General features: G+C 42.9%; 1 protein-coding gene across 10 annotated transcripts in view; it reads right to left on the bottom strand.

The window, feature by feature from the left end:
* Nucleotides 1-21,099, bottom strand: part of LOC131679118 (uncharacterized) — an 80,971-nt gene that overhangs the window by 45,029 nt on the left and 14,843 nt on the right. The window contains exon 1 of one of the 10 annotated variants that reach the window (XM_058959694.1): nt 5,882-5,941. The exons of 8 other annotated variants lie outside the window; for them this stretch is intronic. The gene's annotated coding sequence lies outside the window, so the exon portion shown is untranslated. Of the gene's footprint in view, nt 1-5,650; nt 5,745-5,881; nt 5,942-21,099 lie in introns of those variants that run through there. One more of the 10 variants, XM_058959695.1, reaches the window with a different exon arrangement.

The following is a 21,099-nucleotide window of genomic DNA, read 5'->3' as shown; positions in this document are numbered from 1 at the left end:
TCCGCGTGCCCGAACCTGTGGAGGTACTGACGGAAACAGCCATGGCCTGACAGGAATTGTGTCAGGTGGAAGTGAACTTCCCCATGGGGTCTTCCCACCCAGCTCGATATGCTAGGTATCAGCCGGTGAGTCCACCTACCTTTCGAGGAGTTGTCCCACTCACGCTGCCATCTGGCGACCGAGGTCGCCCTGGTGAGCTCGCGGCTCCCCTATTTCCACGTAGCTCAAAGCACTCCTCATCTTCCCGAATGACCAGCCCGACTGGCATCATGCTCGCTATCACGCAGGATGCATCGTGTGATACCGTGCGGTAGGCAGATATCACTCTGAGGCACATCACGCGGTAGGTGCTCTCCAGTTTCTGTAGGTAACTGGTTACCCTCAGTGCTCTTGACCATGACGGGCCGCCGTACCTGAGGATAGATACGGCAACGCCTGCCAGTAACCTACGTCTACTGGCGCACACCTTTGAGCTGTTGGACATCATTCTCGATAGTGCCGCAACAGCAGTCGATGCTCTCTTGCACGTATAGTCGACATGGCTGCCGAAGGTCAGCTTGTCGTCTATAATGACTTCAGACTTCGCTGTGAAGTGATCGCGACTTCTCCCACATGGATAACTGCATGTTGTGCCGACTTGCGGTTGTTGACGATAACTACCTCCGTCTTATGATGAGCGAGCTCCAGGCCTCTCGCGCTCATCCATTCCTCCACCGTGCTAATCGCGTGTTCTGCGGTTAGTTCTACCTCAGAAATTGACTCCCCGTAGACCTCCAAGGTTACGTCGTCGGCAAAGCCGACGATCTTGACCCCAGGAGGGAACTTCAGTCTCAGAACCCCGTCATACATGAGGTTCCAAAGCACCGGGCCTAGGATCGAGCCCTGCGGGACTCCGGCGGTAATCGGAACCCTTTTCTGACCGGCATCGGTCTCGTATATCAGTACGCGGTTTTGGAAGTAACTTTCCAGGATCCGGTACAGACCCACCGGTAGGCTAAGCCGGTGTAACGAGAGCGCGATGGCATCCCAGCTTGCGCTGTTGAATGCGTTCTTCACGTCGAGTGTCACTAACGCACAGTATCGAATACCTCGCCTTTTTCGTTGGATCGCTATCTCGGCAGTATTTATCACTGAGTTGAGAGCGTCCACTGTGGACTTACCCTTCCGAAAGCCAAACTGGTTGCTTGACAGACCGTCCGTACCTTCCGCGTACGGGGTGAGCCTGTTGAGGATGATCCTCTCAAGCAGTTTGCCAGTCGTGTCTATCAGACAGATTGGTCTGTACGCCGATGGGTCGCCTGGCGGCTTCCCGGGCTTCGGCAACAGCACCAGTTTCTGCCTTTTCCATCTATCGGGGAAACGGCACTCGTCAAGGCATCTCTGCATAGCTAGCCTGAACATGTTCGGGTTCGCTATGATCGCTGCCTTGAGAGCGTTGTTTGGAACTCCATACGGCCCTGGAGCTTTGTTCATTGCTAGGGATTTAGCCACTGCGAGTAGTTCTTCATTCGTCACCGGAGCCACCATTTCGACCGTGCCCGCACTGTCTCGTAGTGCAGGTGGCCAGGGGCTTGTGGCTCGAGACGGGAAGAGTACTTCGATAATCGTTGCCAACCGGTCCGGAGACCGTTCTGGGGGTGAGGAGCCCCCTTTGGTCTTGGCCATCACAATCCGGTAGGCGTCACCCCACGGATTCGCGTTGGCACTCTCACACTTTACCTTGATGCTTTCTCAGCGCTCGTGATGATTATGTCGATTGCAGACCCCCGTCGAAATTTCTTTCCGGAATCCGAACTGCCTCTGCGAAAGCCCGTTCTCATTTTCAGCGTAGGCCGTCAGCCTGTTGAGCATGACCATTTCCAGAAGTTTACCAAGAGTATCCAGCAGGTATATAGGCCGATACGGTGCTGGATCTCGTGGTGGCAGCAAAACCAGCTTCTGGATCGCCCATCTATCCGGGAATCAGCCAACGTCCTGGCATTTCTGTAGAACTAGCCTGAACATGTCCGGAAACGCCAGGTCTTCAGGACCACATTGGGTATACCGTCCGGACCAGCTTTTTTCATTTTCAGTCATTTTGTCATTATAATACTAAGAATTGAAATACAAGCAAAAGTTTCAATGTGTTCAAGAAATAAAACTGTAGCTTTGAAATGATACCAGTAAGTAGCAACTTACCACTAGCCGGCGCTACGACATGTGCAAACTTAGATACAACGGCGATTCATGCATACAAACCTTATGCGATTGTGATTTTCAACGTATTTTCATTTAAATGTTTACACAGCTTTTTCACAAACGTTTGTTCTAGCTTGTATGTTTGTTCTCTGTGATTATAAGGAGACTCGATTGTCACCAGCATTTCCACAGTCTGCATTAACGAACGATATAGGCGATCATGCGGTTGGGTTGTGCTTCAGGAAAAGACCCTCTACGATAATTTTCTATTTGTCAACGCACATTTCAGCTGACGTCGTCCGACCCTTAATTTTAGCCATCGCGACACGGTAAGCGATGCCCCAGGGGTTAGCGTCTACTTCTCTGCACAGCTCATTGTAGCAGGTGGACTTGCTAAGCACTATCTCGCGTTTAAAAGCGGCCCCAGTCGCACGGAACGTAACCTTACACTCTTCTCTGACTGCCTCAGATCTTGCTCTCTGAGTGCATGTTCTGGCTTTCAGGCAGGCAGCAGGGAGGATGCTGAGCCTTTCGTTCCACCAATACGCCGAAGACCGGCAGTTCATCGGCTCCATTTTTCTTGACATTGATACGCCATACGCCCTCGCTAATGTCATGTCGACAGCTCATAGGCATTCGAAATCGTAGCGAGGCCGTCAACACGAAGTGCTTCCATAAAAGGTCCTTATCGGAGTCCTTTATTATCCACTTCCGCTCGCCAGTTCTCTCTCTCCAATGATGTAGTGGATCGCTTGGTGGTATCTATGTCTGCACTGCTCACTAACTCGCCAATTCATGTCATCCATCAACGACGCGCTGCAGAATGTTACTTCGATGATGGATTCCCAGTCGTCTTTACCTGATTGACGTCTGCTCTTTCTTCAGACTCTATTAGCGCGCTCCTCACTTCGTCGTCCTTTGTGATCTCTAGATACCTGTACTCGACCACTACTTCCTGAACTAAAGCTCTCACATTCGCTTCTCCGCCCACCGCTTCGGCCACGAGTTCCCGATAAGCCGAGCTCTTGATCAATGTATCTTTCTTCAGCTCGAACAGCATCTCGCCTTTCTTAGTGCGCCTGGTTCTTATAATGCTCACCCCCAGCTCCTTCAGCTTGGGATCCTCTCTCATCCTTTTGAGGATCGCCGCGTACGTCACGCCGTCGTTTGCTTTGACGACCAGAGCGTTTCCCCTATAATTCTCCTGGCCTCCTCCTTTCTTCTTTTCATCCTTTTTTATTCTGTTTTTCCTCCTCTCTTTTACGGTTCGTCTTTCACTCTGCAATTGTCGGCTGTTTTGCTGTCTTTCACCGACTTTCTTGAGCTTCTTCAGAAGCCTATCAGACGCTGAAGGGTGACCGGTATTCTCGATCTGCGAAAAGAGTAAGGGAAACACTGGGAGAGGAGTTACTCATTTCGCAGATCGAGAATACCGGTCACCCTTCAGCGTCTTTTCGGCGTTTTCAGCTCTCTCTAGTAACGCCATCTGTTTGCATTTGGCTGCTGCTACAGCGGATTTGATGCTAATCACTAGATCCGTGATCTGTCCTTGCTTTCCACGATTTCGTAGAGTTCTTCGATTTTTTGCCTCAACCTCATCACTTTAGGTAACTCAGACTGCTGATTTTGTTTGGGTAATGCTTGACTCGTTGTGCGCGCCTGAAACCCTAGCTTTCATTGGCGTCCAATTGGTTTGTCGCCGCTCGTGCTCGGTATAGTCTCTCTGGGCTGCTCTCGCTGGGTCGGCGACCTCCCTAGCTCACCTTTGGCGAACGCGTTTACCACACTTGCTCCGTTAGAATTTTTTATTTTTGTTGTTTATTTTTGTCTTTTTCCATGTCTTTTGGGTCCCAACCCCAAGCCGCTATCTACGCACGTAATACGTAGTCGCCTGTATGTGTGTGTATGTATGTGCACTGATGTCATGTAATTATCTCAGCAATAATTGGACCTATCTTTACGAAACTAGTTTCAAACGAAAGGCCTAACGTGTGGCTATTACTTTTGTTTTTGGATAAAATGTTAATTTTCCGAGATATGGGTGTTAAAATAGGACATTTTCTAACCATTGCGTCCCCGTGATACTTTTCACTCATCAATTTAGGTGCTTAATTGGCTCTAGTTTTAAGAATTGTCAACAAATTTCAACCAAACCACTTGCAAGCGACCGGGAATTCATTCAAGTTTCTTAGGCTGTATATGTTGGTAAGATCAGATAACCGGTTCCAGATTTATGCGGAAATTTCATGGGGTTTGTCCGAGGGTAATTTTTTCTGTTTTCATTAATTTTCCAAGGTCTAGCTTTAAGTCTGGCATTATTATGATTATTAGTCTGGCATTAAAACTTATATGCAAGCTCTTCGAAGTCATTTTGGGATCATAATGACCATATACGGGTATCCTGGTACCGGTTTTGAGGAACCTAGTAAATCCAAAATACGCCATCCATACCTACCATACCAAAAGCATACCAATCATTAAAAAATTTTATGAAAAATGCACAACAATGTAAATTGAATACTCATGGACTATTCCTGGACCTTTACGGAAGCATCCGGGACATCCAGGAACCGATTCCGAGATACTTCTCTAACCCGAAAAAGCGGCGAATACATGGTTAAAACCCGTACAATTGAAACAAAAAAACTTTGTCAAGGGCGCGAATTTTCCAGATCCAATAATGGATTATTTCACATATACCTACACTATCGCCACGTGGTGGCACATTTTCGAGTTAAAATGATTGTCATGTACATGCTTATGATCAATTGAGTGATTTTTTTTTCTGAAAACACGAACCTTCCAGGTCGTGGAACAACGAGTAGAATCAATTTGAAGTGCGCAACTTCACCTGTACACTAGCGCTCTATAGAGACAGAATTTCAAATTAAAATATTTACCCGCCGAAATCCATTGGCCTTAAGAACAACTTTACTGAAGAGTGCAAATTTATATAGCCAATCAGGAGCTCGAGATACAGCATCATGTATTCATTCGTTCCTAAGTGATGCTAAACTTTTCGGGGGGTCTTGCAATATTCAATATGGATATTACAATTCTTATTGAATTGATTCCAAACTTTTGCTGAGTAATGTAATCCAACTGCATTGAATTACACGTTATTTAATATTAAGCATTTTCACTCTAGAGACTACGACACGATTGGACAAATTGTTTACAAACGGCTACTCTTGTGCTTCAAACAATCTGCACCCTTCTATCCAATATATAAAGAATTTTAGAATACACATAACTTGGTTAATTCTGATAACCTCTAGAAACTGTTCTCATCGATGAGTTTCACTGTAAACTGCTATTCAACTTTCAGACTCATTCATTAGTACTTTATGACTTCTGTTTCCGAAGCTACCATTATCGTTGCACGCGACAGTTTAATTGCTCCGGGAAGGAGGATAGTGCAGCGCTATTCGTCCACCGCGGGCGATTAATAATTCACATTCGACACACTTACTAGTCTTGGTGGTAAATAGGTTAGAAAGGACCCACAGACACCGCACTATTTATCTATCGATTTAGCGCGCAATGCGTTTCCCTCAATGTTCCCATTCACAATTCCTATAGTACTACTAATTACAATAGGATATCGACGACCGTAAACCTTGGAGCGGCTAATGAAATTTTTATTGAACCTATATAACTAAAGTTCGGAACAGTCAGCAAAAAAAATGGAAGTGTGTCTAACATTTGTTCTGCTATGGGTACTTGTTGCAGTTTTTTTACTCCACACTGCCACACATTTCTATGGATTCCAATGCACAATAGACTGAGTCTAGTAACACCGGTACTAACCGTCTGAAGTCTGCGTCAATTACGTTTGAAGGATACGATATAACTGAGTCTCTTTCGGAATACTATTGCGAGGTACACCCGCGCGGAAGTCAATTCGACACACTTCTCACTATTGTACCGAAAGCACGTCGGATTGAAAGTGTGGGAAATTACCGGCTATTCTCCACATGTCTACTTTCACCGTGATGTGTTCGATGGATTGTAAATTGAATTTCCCCAAAGGTGTTTCCCATGTCCTTTATGTAGCAGGTATGTGTATAGAAGGCGTGTTCGATTTGGGTCGATAGAACCAATATTGACTGTACCATCACTTTCGATGTAACGTGTGGCCTGAACTGGATTCAACTATATTAGGTATGTCGCTCTTAGAGAATTGAATCAGCTATTGAGGTCGATGGACCGTTTAGACGAGTTTATCTAATCTGGCGGATCGCGAACACTTACGAATAGAGGATAATTGATACCGAGACAGTTCGAGAAGCCGGTGAAATGTACATCATGTTCCATGTCCAAAACATGTGCCAAATTTCATCCAAATCGGAAAGGTTCATGCCTTACCCAAGCATTACCTAAACCGTTGCGCAATATATATACTAGACCTCTCCACATTTTGAAAAAGTTTTGAAATATGCATCGGTCAGCTCAAATTCTCGTTCTAGGTGTGAATTTAAGAACTATCGCCAAAAATGGCTTAATTTGGACATGATTTAGAAGTGCCTCCAATGAAAAATCGTGTTTTTGATATGTTTCCATAGGAAGACCACTTACACTCTGATTTAATAGGCCTTACAAGCCCACATGTCGTCAAAGTTTGTTCCTTAGACATATCTTAACATGTTTTAACAGGTGAACATAGAAAATTTGTTACCTGGATTTTCATATAGGAAAGTATATCAAAACCAAGGAAAATTAGTAGCATTTTTTCTTGGTTTTGGTATTCTTTTCTGTATAAAAATCCAATTAACACATTTTCTAGTGCGATTAGAGCTATGTTCACCTGTTAAAACATGTTAAGATATGTCTAAGGAACAACCTTTGACGACATGTGGGCTTGTAAGGCCTATTAAATCAGAGAGTAAGTGGTCTTCCTATGGAAACTTATCAAAAACACGATTTTTGATTGGAGACACCTCTAAATCATGTCCAAATTAAGCCATTTTTGGCGAAAATTCTTAAATTCACACCTAGAACAAGAATTTGAGCTGACCGATGTATATTTCAAAACTTTTTCAAAATGTGGAAAGGTCTAATATATACGCTCTACATTTGCACTAATGTTGCAGTGAAACTCAATTATAGCATTAACAATGCAATCGAGCTCTATATTAGCATCATAAATGTATACATGCACAGCCGAAATATAGCATTATCGCTTGATTTCTATAAGTACACGAGAAAAAAGTTGTCCCCAAAATCGTGAATAAAGTGCCGTGAATTCTTGAACAACCACGTTTTCACGTTACGAAAACAGGACCATGAGCAAAAATCATGGCTTTTATAATTACGTTCAGTCTCCATTCAGTAACGCCCGCATAACGTTTTTATTAGTGGAAGTATTTGATTTTGTTTTATGGGCTTAAGTCATGTTTTCCGCCATGTCATTACCAAATCGATTTTCTGTCCGTGAACTAGTACACAACTTTAAGAACATTGTTCATAAAACCAAAGGTTGACTTATGATGTTATTCATAGATTTAAGAACATTAGTTCACAAAATCATTTGCTCGTGAACTATTTCACGATACTTAGAATTTTATTCATGAATCCATACAATCCTCGTGAACTAATTCCATAAAATGGCGGATCTTTTCGTGAAAAATTTATTTCAAATGAGTAAAAAACCACTTAATTAAAAATTTATTTCGAAAACTCAACGGAGAGGTTAAGAATTTATTACATAGAATGTGTATGCAAAGTTTGAAATAAATTTGTTAAATAGTTGAATGGCAGTTAACACCGCAAATCGTGTTGTTTCCAGAGACGTTTCACAAAAAATTTCGCCACTAAATCACTTGTCAACATTTTTTCATGAAAAATATTCAGAATTTTATTGAAATGATGCATTATAATGTACAAAAGCTTCGATTAATTCGTTTCACCAAAATTTATTTTAAAAATCGCAAAAAGTTTTTTTACGTTGAAAACCTGAACTATCCCCCCCCCCTTAAGATATTAGTCACGATACCAAAGTCATGCGGCGACTGAGTTAGCTAAAAGGGGATAAAGTGATAATACATCTCTCAAGCCTGAGCGCAGTCCACTGGACCTAAAAATAGATAACGAGAGAGATTTGGCCCGAAAGATGAGAGAGGGAGAGAGAGAGGTGTCGATCTACTTATAGGAGACATTGGGGGGTCGATAGGTCAATTCAGAGATATTGGAGGCTGTGACGGTGATCATGATACTGTTGGGAATATGTGATGGCATCATCACAGTTCCTCGATGGCGGAGTGGTTAACGCACCCAACTAGAGACCGGGAGATCGCAGGTTCGATTCCTGCTTGAGGACATATATTTTCTCAGCGTTTCCAACAAAAAAGGTGAATTTTTACCGTTTCTTCATTCTCACCGTTCCGGTCATGCTTTTTCTGTCTGTTTTCCAGTGGATACGTTCATAAAAATCATACAAAATTATTTATGTATTGATGAACTGGTTCATGATTCTTAGTACAATAGCCATGATTTTCCATAGTACAGTATTTACCACCATTCACCACCCGTGAAAAATTTCTTGTGCCAAAACAAAATTTCTAGCACACGCATGAAAAATTTAATTAGAACGTCCCAACGCTGGAAAAATTCGTCCCTGACAAAAGCGACAGACAGATATTTTCCTTGAATACCGCCAAAAACAGCCGAAACGTCGGATAATTCAAAACCAAGTCGTTTGATTTATATATACAAGACTTAGAAAGCCAATCATTAAGCAGAAATCATCACAGTCGAGCAACAAATTATTCATAATTTCTCGAACTTGGTTACGGTTTTCGTAAATCCTTCAGTTCGCGAAATCGTGATCTTGTTTTCATGAATTTATAAACGGATTTTTCGTGTAATAAAGCTGATATAAGGTGTAATTGCTTCAAGGATCTTTAAAGCATGTATTGACATGTGCATTTAGTTCCATTATATAGCAAATATAATGCTATTATAATGTTGTTGGTTTACCCGTTATGCAACTCCTCTTGAATGTTATATCGTGTGAGAACGAAATTCCGGCAAGGATATTCATTACAAGGGATTAGAAAGAAGTTAATTACGGTTCCAAACCTAGGGGTAGATCACTTGTGATGCATTTTCAGAAATCAACGAATCAGCGTAGAACGTTTGTTTAACAGATTTTTCTGCGAGGAAGAACCAAGTTGATTCAAAAAAGGAAATGAAATGCATTTTTTTCTAATTTGATGGAAATGTGTTATACATTCCTAGAGTTATCTGCCCTTAGTTCCAAACAGTATTTTCATATTTTTCCTTTTTGTTCATCATAACGAAAAGAAAACAAAATCGCTGCAAAACTACATAACGGAAAATAATAGCAAATTCAAGCTTTCTAATAGCATGACAATTGTGCACTGGTGCTATATAATAGCATTAGTACCGCAAAAACGGACTGGAAATCTCTGCACAGTAATAGCACTATATTTCGCCTTTTCTGGTATAATACTGGAATTATAACAGAATATAAGGGTTTCTGGGCCATTTTAAGACTGGGCATGTATGGTTTGTTTATTAGGGCTGTAACCATTCCCTATATGTAGATATAAAGCAGATATTAGGCTACGTTATAATGCTTATTAGTTACTTGGATACTCTTGCTATTTCTGTCAGATTTCCTCTGGTTTTGTTCTTGAACTCTTCGGTTAATTTGTAGAACTTACTGTTGTGCACAACATTCAAGAACGCACTAAGTCTCCAATTTTGAAAGCTGTAGCTAGTGGAATGTTGATTACCCATTACGTCTATTGTTCAAAATAACTGTTCAAATATCAATACTACGAGCTTTATGCTTTATGATTTGTTTGAATTTTCTCAAGAACTCGTTTATTTATTAAGCATATCTCGTTTATTTATTAAGTATATCTCGTTTATTTGCAAAGCAATGCGCCAGTAATCTTTAAGAAACGATTATGCAATTTACTAGCAATTTACTAGTTATGGAGATGTGTTTCCAGTTCCTCTCATCACAATTTGGTACTAACTTATTGATAGGACTAAGCTAGCACCGGATTAACGCTGGCTTAAAAAAAACAGAGACACAATGTTGTTTTTCAAATTTAATTTATTTATTTAAAAATCTCAAATTTCGACGTATTTTTGGTCAAATCTAAAAGAATCTCCCATTAAGCTCTTCGTGACCATCAAGAGCGTAGTGATCATTCATTCAATTGTGATAAACTAGGGTCATGGTGTTATTACAGAGAAAATACATACACATTCGAACAAATACGTCTACCAATGAGAGCATGTGACGTATCAATGCCGAGGAAAATGGAACCGAGGAACTATTGGAGGAACGAAAGGCTCAGCATCCTCTGTGCTGCCTGGCTGAAAGCCAGAAGACGCGTTCAGAGAGTGAGTTCTATGGCAGTCAGAGAAGAGTATAAGGTGACATTCCAAACGGCTAGGGTCGCGTTTTAAGGCGAGACAGTTCTTAGTACATCTACCTGCTAATAGATGCAAATGGTGGGGCAACGCTTACCACTTCGTGATGGACGAGATCAGGGGTCCAACGACGCCAGCTGAAACGTGCGTTGACAAACAAAAGATTATCCAGCAGAGTCTGTTCCCGAAGCATAACCCAACCGCATGGCCGCCTACACAGATGCTGACGGTTGAAACGCTGGCGATAATCGAGTCTCGAAAGACAAGCTCCTTATAGTGGCAAAAGAGCTGACAGCTATGAAAGCTCCAGGTCTGGACGGTACTGAAGACCGCGATCCTGGCGTTTCCGAGCATGCTACGGATAGTGCTATAGAAACGCCTGGACGATGGCTACTTCCTAGATAGATTGAAGATCCAGAAGATAGTGTTGCTGCCAAACCAGGAGAACCACCAGGAGATCCAGCATCGTATCGGCCTATATGCCTGCTGGATACTCTTGGTAAACTTCTGGAAGGAGTTATCCGCAACAGACTGACGAACTACGCTGAAAGTAAGAACGAACTATCGCAGAGGCAGTTCGGATTCTGGAAAGGGATATCGACGACGAAGAACGAGTGGATACTCAATGCGAATGTGCAAGGTTTTGAAAAATTACTTTCAGAACCGAGTACTGGTCTACGAGACGAACGAGGGGCAAAGGTCGATTAGGGTCACGGCGGGAGTAACTCACGGCTCCATACTAGGCCCAACGCTATGGAATTTAATGTCAAATGGAGTGTTAACACTGGAATTGCCCAGGGGAGTCAAGATCGTCGGCTTTGCAGATGATATTGTTCTGACTATAACCGGTGGGACTCTTGTGAAAGTGGAGAAGTTGACGGCAGAAACAATAGACATCGTGGAAACCTGGATGGTTGACGCCAAGTTGCAGCTGGCTCAACACAAGACAGAGGTAATGCCTAATTCCTGATGCCGGAAACTGAAAGTTTATTTCTCAGCCCCCCCCCCCTTCAGCCTTGTCCACCCTCCCTCCCATGTCTCTGATACACAGATGTATGACTTCACCCCCTTCTCCCCTTGAATATATTCCCAAAACTTATGTGCCCCCCTATCTTCTAGTTTTAGTTGATCAATATTTAATCTCGTTAAGAAATGCCCAACAGTATCACTTCTTTAAAATAGCCCTAATTAATTCCCCTTAATCTTGAACCACTCTTTCTAGTTATTTCTAGTTAATAAGCTTGTAAAATGTTCCGCTTAGTTAATAATTAATTTCTCCTACAATCTCCCTTATAAAAATCATAAAGTGAATTACTATACAAAGAACACACAAAATGACCCGTCCCCCAAATCTTATATTATACCCTCTTATATATGTATAAGTTAGCTGTAAAGTTTTTTTTAGTTTCATTATATAAAACAAAATAATATTGAAATGTGTAACCCCCTAGTTTTAAGAAATTCAAAATGTAAAACGATGAAAAAATGGCACCTTTAAGCTAACGCATACGTGCCTTATCAAATAAACAAATTGAAAAAAAAAGAGGTAATGCCAAAAAATCCAGCGAGTCGTGATCAGCGTCGGCGGACACTCAATACCATCGATGCGCACTAGAACACCTGTGTGTGATAGTCGACGATCGGATAAATTACAACTGCGAGGACAACTAACGTATTGGCAAGGATCATGCCGAATATTGGAGGAGCACGATGCAACACGAGACGTCTCCTGGCGGGTGCTTCATTCCCAGTACTGAGGTATAGCATACAGGCCTGGGCTGCTGTGTTGAACGTTTCGCCTAATGGCTGTTGATGTCGCGAGCGCGTACAGAACGATATCGTCGGAGGCGGTATGCGTCGTTGCCGTTGATTCCCATATGCATCACTCTGGCTGAGGACGTGGAATGCACCTAGCGGAGGATTACACAGAGACTGGTCAGCGTTGCGAATTCATTGGCTAAGTGGCAGCAAGAGTGGGAGAAGAAACGAAGGAGAACCGGATGCTTTCGGAAGTACTTACATCGGTGTGGATACGCTTCGCCATCCCTTTGCCAGAGTGTGTGAACGTGCGAAATGCGCCGGAACACGTAGTCTTCAAATACCCTAGACTCCAAGAAGTTCGAAGGGTATGCCCGGCGTGACAGTTGACAATATAGTCCAAGCAATGTGCCACGATGAGCATATCTGGGTTGCAATCAACAGAGTAGTGTCGTGTGTACTCCCCGAGCTGCAGAGGAAGTGGCGAAGCGGTACAACTAACTGGAAGGCCGTGAAACAGCAATATGGGTTCGGAAAAAAATTCCGCCGCCGGGGAACTCTCCGCTGAAGTAAACTAAATCAATTCCCAGGGACCGATTGATTACTACGCGACATATCACCGGGTACGGATCGCCCCGATGACGCCAGACTCCACCGGAATCGCCGAACCGACCTCGACACCCTAGCGTGTAGCTTGTGAGTAAGCTAGATCCGCCACCGGAAACTAGATCGAGTAGACCGCGTCGAACAGCCAGCAGCGTGTCATTCGGCGCGAACCGGAAGCTATGTTCCACCTGGAATCGCCGAACGGACCTCAGCACTATTGGCTGGCCCGTTGAGTAGACTAGTTCCACCGCCAGGGACTAGATCGAGTAGATCGGGACGAAGAGGGGAGCTAAATGGCTCATAAAAACAAGCATTGGAATCGGGACCACCGCCGAGGATTTCGCAGTACAGTGGATTCTAATTTAGCTGGGAGCGAAACAGACATCGGTATCGAGTAAAACTCTCAGTCGGAGTAGGCTAGTGTAACCGCCTGCTAATATCCGAGTAGATCTCGAAAATGCAGTGAGCTAAATGGCTCAAGAAAGCAGGTATCGGTGTCAAGAAAAACTCCTCCGTCGGGGAACTCTCAGTCACAGTAGCGTCAGTTCACCACCGGGGACTATTCGAGTAGTTTGTTATAAGGCTCGGGGCTGAATGACTAATAGAAACAGGAGCTTAATGGCTCATAAGCAGCTATAACGCTCACTGAAACGAGAGCTAAATGGCGATGTAATAGATGGAGAGAAAATCAAAGAGAATAGTCGAGAGCTGCATGACTCAAACGTCGATCAATTTCATGGATCAAGTGTGGCTCCGAGATAACTGCAGAAAACTTGTGAGCAAAAGAAAGAGGTGCGAAGAAAGCACAACAAAACCCCCCACGAAGTAATACATTGATGCAGTTTCATGAGGAAGAAATGCGAAAAAAGAGTAAGGAGTGCTTTTAGTTATTAGCAACGAAAGTGAGTCGTGAGTCTCACACAGTCCCAATACACGACAGGCCAGGCTTTTGAACCATTTCAAATTTTAACAATATGTATACAAAAAATACAGAGTTCCACTGTGATAAGACACAAAAATATTTTCCTACTCTATACAATTCAGAGAGCCCCGAAAAAAGTATTATTTGAAAAAAAATAATACAGTCTGAATTCGTGCCAGATTTCATAATGTCAAATGTCAAAAAAGTCCAGTTCATTCACTAGGACGGTTATTACTATCTAGCCAACTGGTAAGTACCTTTCAAAACATTCAGGTCACATCGCATAGGAATTACCGATGACGCCTAAATAACTGGACTTCAAGCGACGGTGACCTAAAACCCGGCACAGAACATGAACAACAAACAACGAGTGACTGAACGACAGTCGTGTGTCCATCCATCTCCCAGCTACCGGGCATAAATAATACGCGTGTCAGCCGGTTTATAAATTGACATGTGTTATCTGTGATCTATCGATGTGCTAGACATTGCAGGAGCTGTACAGAACCCCCTTTCGTTCACGTCTGCACTATATATAAGCTTACTTATACAAACGATCATTATGGGGCAGACTGTCCGTCCTTCCAGCGAGTAATTGTTAAAAGCTTGCAGCACAATTGAAATCGATAATTTATAGGATCTGTGATTTATAATTTACTTGCAACAAATCAATAGAAAGTTCGAACAGTAAAGACCACCGTGTATATCAATTTTTGTTTATAGATCTTGGCTATTTCGACGCTAATTATTAGACCTGCTACCAATACATATGACACTAATTGAGTGTTAATTATCATAAAACATCAAACATACCAGCTTTAAAAAAATACCCATTAAACAGCAAGACACTTTTTTCAAGGTTACAGTTACAACAGAAAAATAGCATACGGACTGCATTTGGAGAACAAGGATAGTTTTGCGTCAAAATAAAGTTGTTTACCACCCCGTTCGAGAAGCCGGGTGGCACATCAAAGCCACAAACATATCGAAAGTGGCAAATTAGCGTTGTTTTTCCCATCAAAGCCTGTGCAATTTTATGGTTGCATGCCGGATACAATAAAGACCACCTTATACCCTCATCGGTGTGAGCAACATTTATCATGAAACTGACTAGCAGTAGCTTCGTGAAGGCACGATACGGTGGGTGTGCTGTTTTCTTCGCTGTAAATTAATGTTTCCGATTGAAGTGGTACGTTTCAAGCTACCGTGCGTCTCCATCGTTCTATACATGCTGTCACTTGGGAAAGTTTGTTAGCCTTTTGGTTAACCTCAAAATGTCCATCGTTATTTTCAACGGTTGTTTAACTAGACTCAATTAGGGGGTTGTTGATTTGGAGATCCAGCACACTCGGATGGAAACTGGGGCGTTGAGGGGGTCCAACTAAACTCGAGTCAACATTAAAGAAAGTGGTTCATGGAACCGATGGAAATTATGACGACACGCTACAAGAGTCAAATATAGCGTTACAATGTCTAATTTATTAGTTTCAATCAATACGTTAAGGATAGACTCCAGTGCTGTACCATTGATAGTTAAATGACTTTTCGTGACACCCATCATTATTGGTAATACAAATTAGGTGCTTTGAGCTCAAGTTTTGTGTGCCAAGTAATTCTAAATTGAATTTGAATTGTTGGAAATCACTTAAATCAGTCTTTGTCAAGATTGATCTGCACTAGAAGTTAGAGTACTTAAAACCTATTTCAGCTTAGGGAAATGTTTTGCTTTGTAAATCTTTAACACGAGTCAGGTATCAGAATAAAATGGCTCAAATATCACGTTCACCGTGTGTAGTAGCAATTTAATATATGGTCGGTGTTAAGTCAAACCGGACTAGGTGACAAAATATTGATTTCGAGAAAAACGAGTTTAAAGTTTGAATCGCAGCATCCTTTACATTATAACTGGAAATTAATTTTTGCCATAATTCTTGTTCATTGTTACCTAATTCAAATCTGGCAAAAGTCGAATGTTACTGACGAAATTCTTTATCCATTGCTATTAATAACTCATTTTTTGATGTTTTGCGACTTAGTCCGGTCTGACTTAACACCGACCATATGAAAAAGATTTTCGACGTTGATGCAGACAAGCTGGCGGAAATGCTAACGCGAGAATGTGATAGAACGTTACCTAGAAAACTAAAGCTAAAGAACAGACGGCCGGTACTGCTGCCCAAGAGAAATCACCAGGAGGTCTAGCATCGTACATACCCATATGACTGCTGGAAACTCTCAGGAAGCTCTTGAAAAGTATCATCTTCAACATGGTAACGAAACGCACGTAGCGTGAAAGCGGTCTGTTCAATAGGCAGCTCGAATTCCGTAAAGAAAGATCGACGGCGGAAGCAATAGTGATCGTGATAGAGTGCACCGAGAAGATGTCTAAACAGAAGGAAACAGGACATCAGAAGAGCAAGTCCTCCATAGAACCAACGGAGGGAAACGAGAGGTGTGAAAAGGAAGGCAAGAGCGGCCTCGATGGCCAAATTGCAACAGGATTGGGATAACGCAGAACGAAAGATGGACCCATCCATTAATTCCGAATTGGCAAACAAAAACACGGGGAAATAGACTATCACCTAACAAAGGTCCTATCAGGTCTCGGCTGCTTCAGGAATTATCTACATCGGTGCGATCACGCAGCTTTACCGTACTGAGCGGATCCTCCGGAGCGTGATGTGGATGTGGAGAATTCGAGGAAGTGTGAAGCGAGTTGCCAGTTCCGCAGAGAATTTTATAGAAAAGATGTGCAAAGACAACAGCACGTGGAACATCGGCAGTAGAGTAGTCTCGCAGATACTAGCTGGAGAACACATAGAGAATAGATCTAAGAATTGTGACCAAAGGTGATAGTTTGAATAACTGACTGGCCCGTTGAATATGCAACGTCCAACGCCGGGAACTATCAGAGGAGATCGCGACTTCGGGCTAAATGGCACACGAAAACGAGCTTCGCAATCTGGAGAAATTCCGTCACCGGAGAACTCTTACTCGGAATAGGGTGCTTCGCCGCTGAGGACTATCCGAGTAGATCGCGACAGAGTTGAGAATAAAATGGTTCTCAGAAACTGCTTCGATATCGGAAGCAAATTCGCCGCCGGAGAACTCTCAGCCGGGGTAGGGTAGTTCACTGTCGAGGACTATCCGAGTAGATCGCGACAAAGCGATCACGGAAACGGGAGTCCATTGGGTCACGATAACAAAAGATAAATGGCTAACGGAAGTTCACCGCCGGGGACTGTCCGATTGGACGTTTCGAGCTAAAGCTAAGCGTCTTTCGATCTGTATTGTAAAATAAGTTAAAAGTGCTATAGTGACACCGTACAAATCGAAAGAGAAAGTAAACAAAGAGAGTCACTCATTGCAGATATGTCTTTTTGAAAAAACGCTCAAGATTTATCCCACTGTAACAGATCGCAATCTTTGACTTCATTGACATATTATACAAGAAAATAATCTATAGAGGTTTGAAAACTGTTTCATGCTGATTCTTCTTGTTTGTATACTGCAATGACATCTGTTAGATACTTATGTTTCTGAATTTTAAATAATGTATCAAACTCATACTAAGTTTTAGCATTTTTCGAAAAAATTACGATTTTCATCAAAACTCCCTTCAAACCAAATTTCTGGCTACGCCACTGTGCAGAGCATTAAGGAGTACAAGAGGAAAGCCGGGAACTAAATGGCTCAAAGGACGAGAAATTGAAAGGATCAAGCGAGGCTCGGATTTTATTGGGGAAAATTCGCGAACAAAAGACAGAGGTGCGACAAAACACAATCTGCCTCCCCACGGAGTAATGCTTTGATGCAGTCCCGTCGAGAAACGTCAGGACGCAAAGTAAGGAGTGTTTTAGTGGTGTAACCATGGTGTGGTGTTTAGAATGTAACCATTGTCCAAGTTCCCCGTTGCTCCACGAATTCTGCCAACTGTCGAGTGTCCTCTGATGACAAATACTGAAAAATTCCTTGAAGCAAATTGGTCTTTCGTAGATGCCACCTTCTAAAGCGCCCACCTTTGCTGAAGAGTCGGTCTTTTCATTACCCGGGATAGAATAATGAGAGGGGACCCAAACAAAGGTAATCTGGTAAGATTTTTCAGATAACTTGCACAAAGACTCCCATATCTTCCCTAGAAAATACGGGAATTGCTTTTTAGGCTCCACCGCACGAAGAGACTCGATAGAGCTGAGGCTGTCCGAAATAATGAAGTAGTGATCTGTGGGCAAAGTGTCAATGATCCCAAAGGCATACTGAATAGCGGCTAATTCGGCGACGAAACTGAAGCAGGATCATTGAGCTTGAAGCGGTGACATTATCATTGAAGATTCCGAAGCCGGTCCACTGGCTTCGAGATTTGATCCGTCAGTATAGAGCATTTTGTCACAGTCGACTTCTCGGAATTTATTATAAAATATATTGGGGATCACTTGCGGGCGTATATGGTCCGGGATTCCACAAAACTCTTCCTTCATGGATGTGTCGAAGAATACAGTAGATTAAAAAGTATCTAGGAATCGAACGCGGTTGGGAGTATACGAAGAAGGATTAATGCTCTGTGCCATGTAGTCGAAGTACAAGGACATAAATCGGGTTTGAGAATTAAGCTCGACGAGCCTCTCGAAGTTTTCAATCACCAACGGGTTCAGAATATCGCATCGGATGAGCAATCGATATGAGAGTTCCCAAAATCGATTTTTTAGCGGGAGAACGCCCGCCAGTACTTCGAGACACATCGTATGGGTCGAGTGCATGCAACCCAAGGCAATGCGCAAGCAACGATACTGGATTCTCTCCAGTTTGATGAAGTGTATGTTCGCTGCGCAGCGGAAACAGAAACACCCGTACTCCATCACATACAATATCGTTGTTTGGTATAACCTGATCAGGTCTCCTGGGTGGGCACCCACCATGTTCCAGTTATTATCCGGAGAAAAAAGATCCTTTGTTGGCATTTCTGTTTCAGATACCTAATGTGACATCCCCAGGTACCTTTGGAGTCGAACCAGACCCCGATATATTTAAATGTGAAAACCTGATTGATCGTTACACCCATTAATAGAAGCTGGACTTGCGCCAGCTCACGCTTCCTCGAAAAGACACCCAATTCAGTTTTCTCCGTGAAGAACTGGATACCCAGCTGGAGAGCCCAAGCAGACAAATTGTCCAAAGTATCTTGCAATGGTCCTTGCAAATCGGCAGCTTTGGGCCCTGTAACAGAGACCACTCCGTCGTCTGCAAGTTGCCTTAGAGTGCATGGATTGACAAGACAATCGTCAAAGTTGTAGAGTAGGGGACTTAGACATTAGCCCTGAGGAAGACCCATGTAGCTAAATCTCGATGTTGTTAAATCGCCATGCGAAAAGTGCATGTACTTTTCAGACAACAGGTTTAGCAAAAAGTTATTTAAAATAGATGAAAGACCATGCTGGTGCAGCTTCTCTGACAAAATGTTGATAGAAACTGAGTCAAAAGCCCCCTTAATATCCAAGAAGACTGATGCCATCTGCTCTTTGTTAACATAAACCAATTGGATTTCTGTAGAAAGCAACGCAAGGCAATCGTTCGTCCCTTTGCCTTTGCGGAAGCCAAACTGTGTATCTGATAGTAAGCCATTTGCTTCGACGCAATTGTCGAGGCGAAACAGGATCATTTTCTCGAACAACTTCCGAATACAGGACAGCATTGCAATCGGTCGATATGAGTTGTGGTCGGAGGCTGGTTTTCCTGGTTTTTGGATGCCGATGATCTTCACTTGCCTCCAGTCATGAGGGACAATGTTACCCTCAAGAGACTTGTTAAATATGTTCAACCTTTTTGCAGTGTTAGGCAGATTCTTCAACAAGTTGAATTTGATTCTGTCTAACCCTGGGGCGTTATTGTTGCATGACAAGAAAGCAAGTGAGAATTCCACCATCGAAAACGGTGTTTCGTTCGCGGTATCGTGAGGAGACGCGGCACGGTACGTTTTCTGTGCCGGGGCAGAGTCCGGACAGATCATCTTGACGAAAGCGAATATCCAGCGGTTTGAATATTCCACGGTCTCGTTGGTATTGTTTCGGTTACGCATACATCGAGCCGTACCCCAAAGAGTGCTCATAGCTGTTTCTCTCGTTAACCCGTCGACGAACCGGCGTCAATAACTGCGTTTTTTGGCTTTCATTAGACTCTTCATTCGCCTTTCTAACGACGCGTACTGTTGATAGCTTGCGGGTAACCCGTCTTCCCGGAAGGCCTTACAGGCAGTGGACTTCTCCGCGTACAACTCTGAGCACTCTTTGTCCCACCACAGTGTGGGAGACCGTCCTTGGGTATTCGCGCCGGATACTGGTTTAGTCTGAACTTGATTCGCGCTGTCAAGAATCAAGCCAGCCAAAAACCTGTACTCTTCCTCCGGAGGAAATTCTTGAGTGGATTCGATTTTAACGGATATCGCGGTCGCGTAACTCTTCCTATCAATGTTCCGTGTGAGGTCATACGAGACATTGATTGTTTCTGATGGTCTTGAACCGCTAGCAATTGAAATCACGATAGACAAATGATCGCTACCGTGGGGATCAGGGAATTTTTAGTAATTTTTAGTAAATACATTCTACAGAATTGGATGCAAAATTGTTGTACATATTTCCAATCAGATAGCCCAATAATCTTATTTTTCCATTCAGTACAATGGCAGATATTCACGTTTAAAAATATTCTCCGGGTGGGAGATTTTTGTTCCAATTGTTCCTGCTTTCTAACACGGAGCTGCACAAATTAATCCACGGAGATGAATCCTAATAATCCTAATAACCTTCTCTCCCGGTGTTGACATACAGTCTGCGGACATCTGACAAGTGGACTTGCTGAAACCGACTGAAATGACAATTCTTTCTGATCAAGATTTGCATAAAATTAGCGGGAACCAATCAGGAACGAGCTTCAGTCAGATGATTTGAAATCGGTTTTTTCGTGTGTGCATGCTATCTTACATCATAGCACGGATCGTCATAAACTGATTTATCCTCCAGTCGTGTACAGCTCACAAATGTTTCTCGGTATTGTACAGCCATCCGTTCGCGCCAAAGCAACCAAATACGAATGTTGATTGAAACAAATCTGTAGCGGACCCATATTTAAATCTTTTCATCATGTAAGTGTTCGGTGCACCATATTGACGGCTCTGACCGAGATGAGCTGAAAATGTTCACCATTTTCGGTAGTTCTTGAAAGATTTTTTA

Source organism: Topomyia yanbarensis, chromosome 2, assembly GCF_030247195.1.
Source record: "Topomyia yanbarensis strain Yona2022 chromosome 2, ASM3024719v1, whole genome shotgun sequence".
Classification (NCBI taxonomy): domain Eukaryota; kingdom Metazoa; phylum Arthropoda; class Insecta; order Diptera; family Culicidae; genus Topomyia; species Topomyia yanbarensis.
Note: the sequence above shows the minus strand (reverse complement) of the source record. Positions and strands in the feature narration are given on the sequence as shown.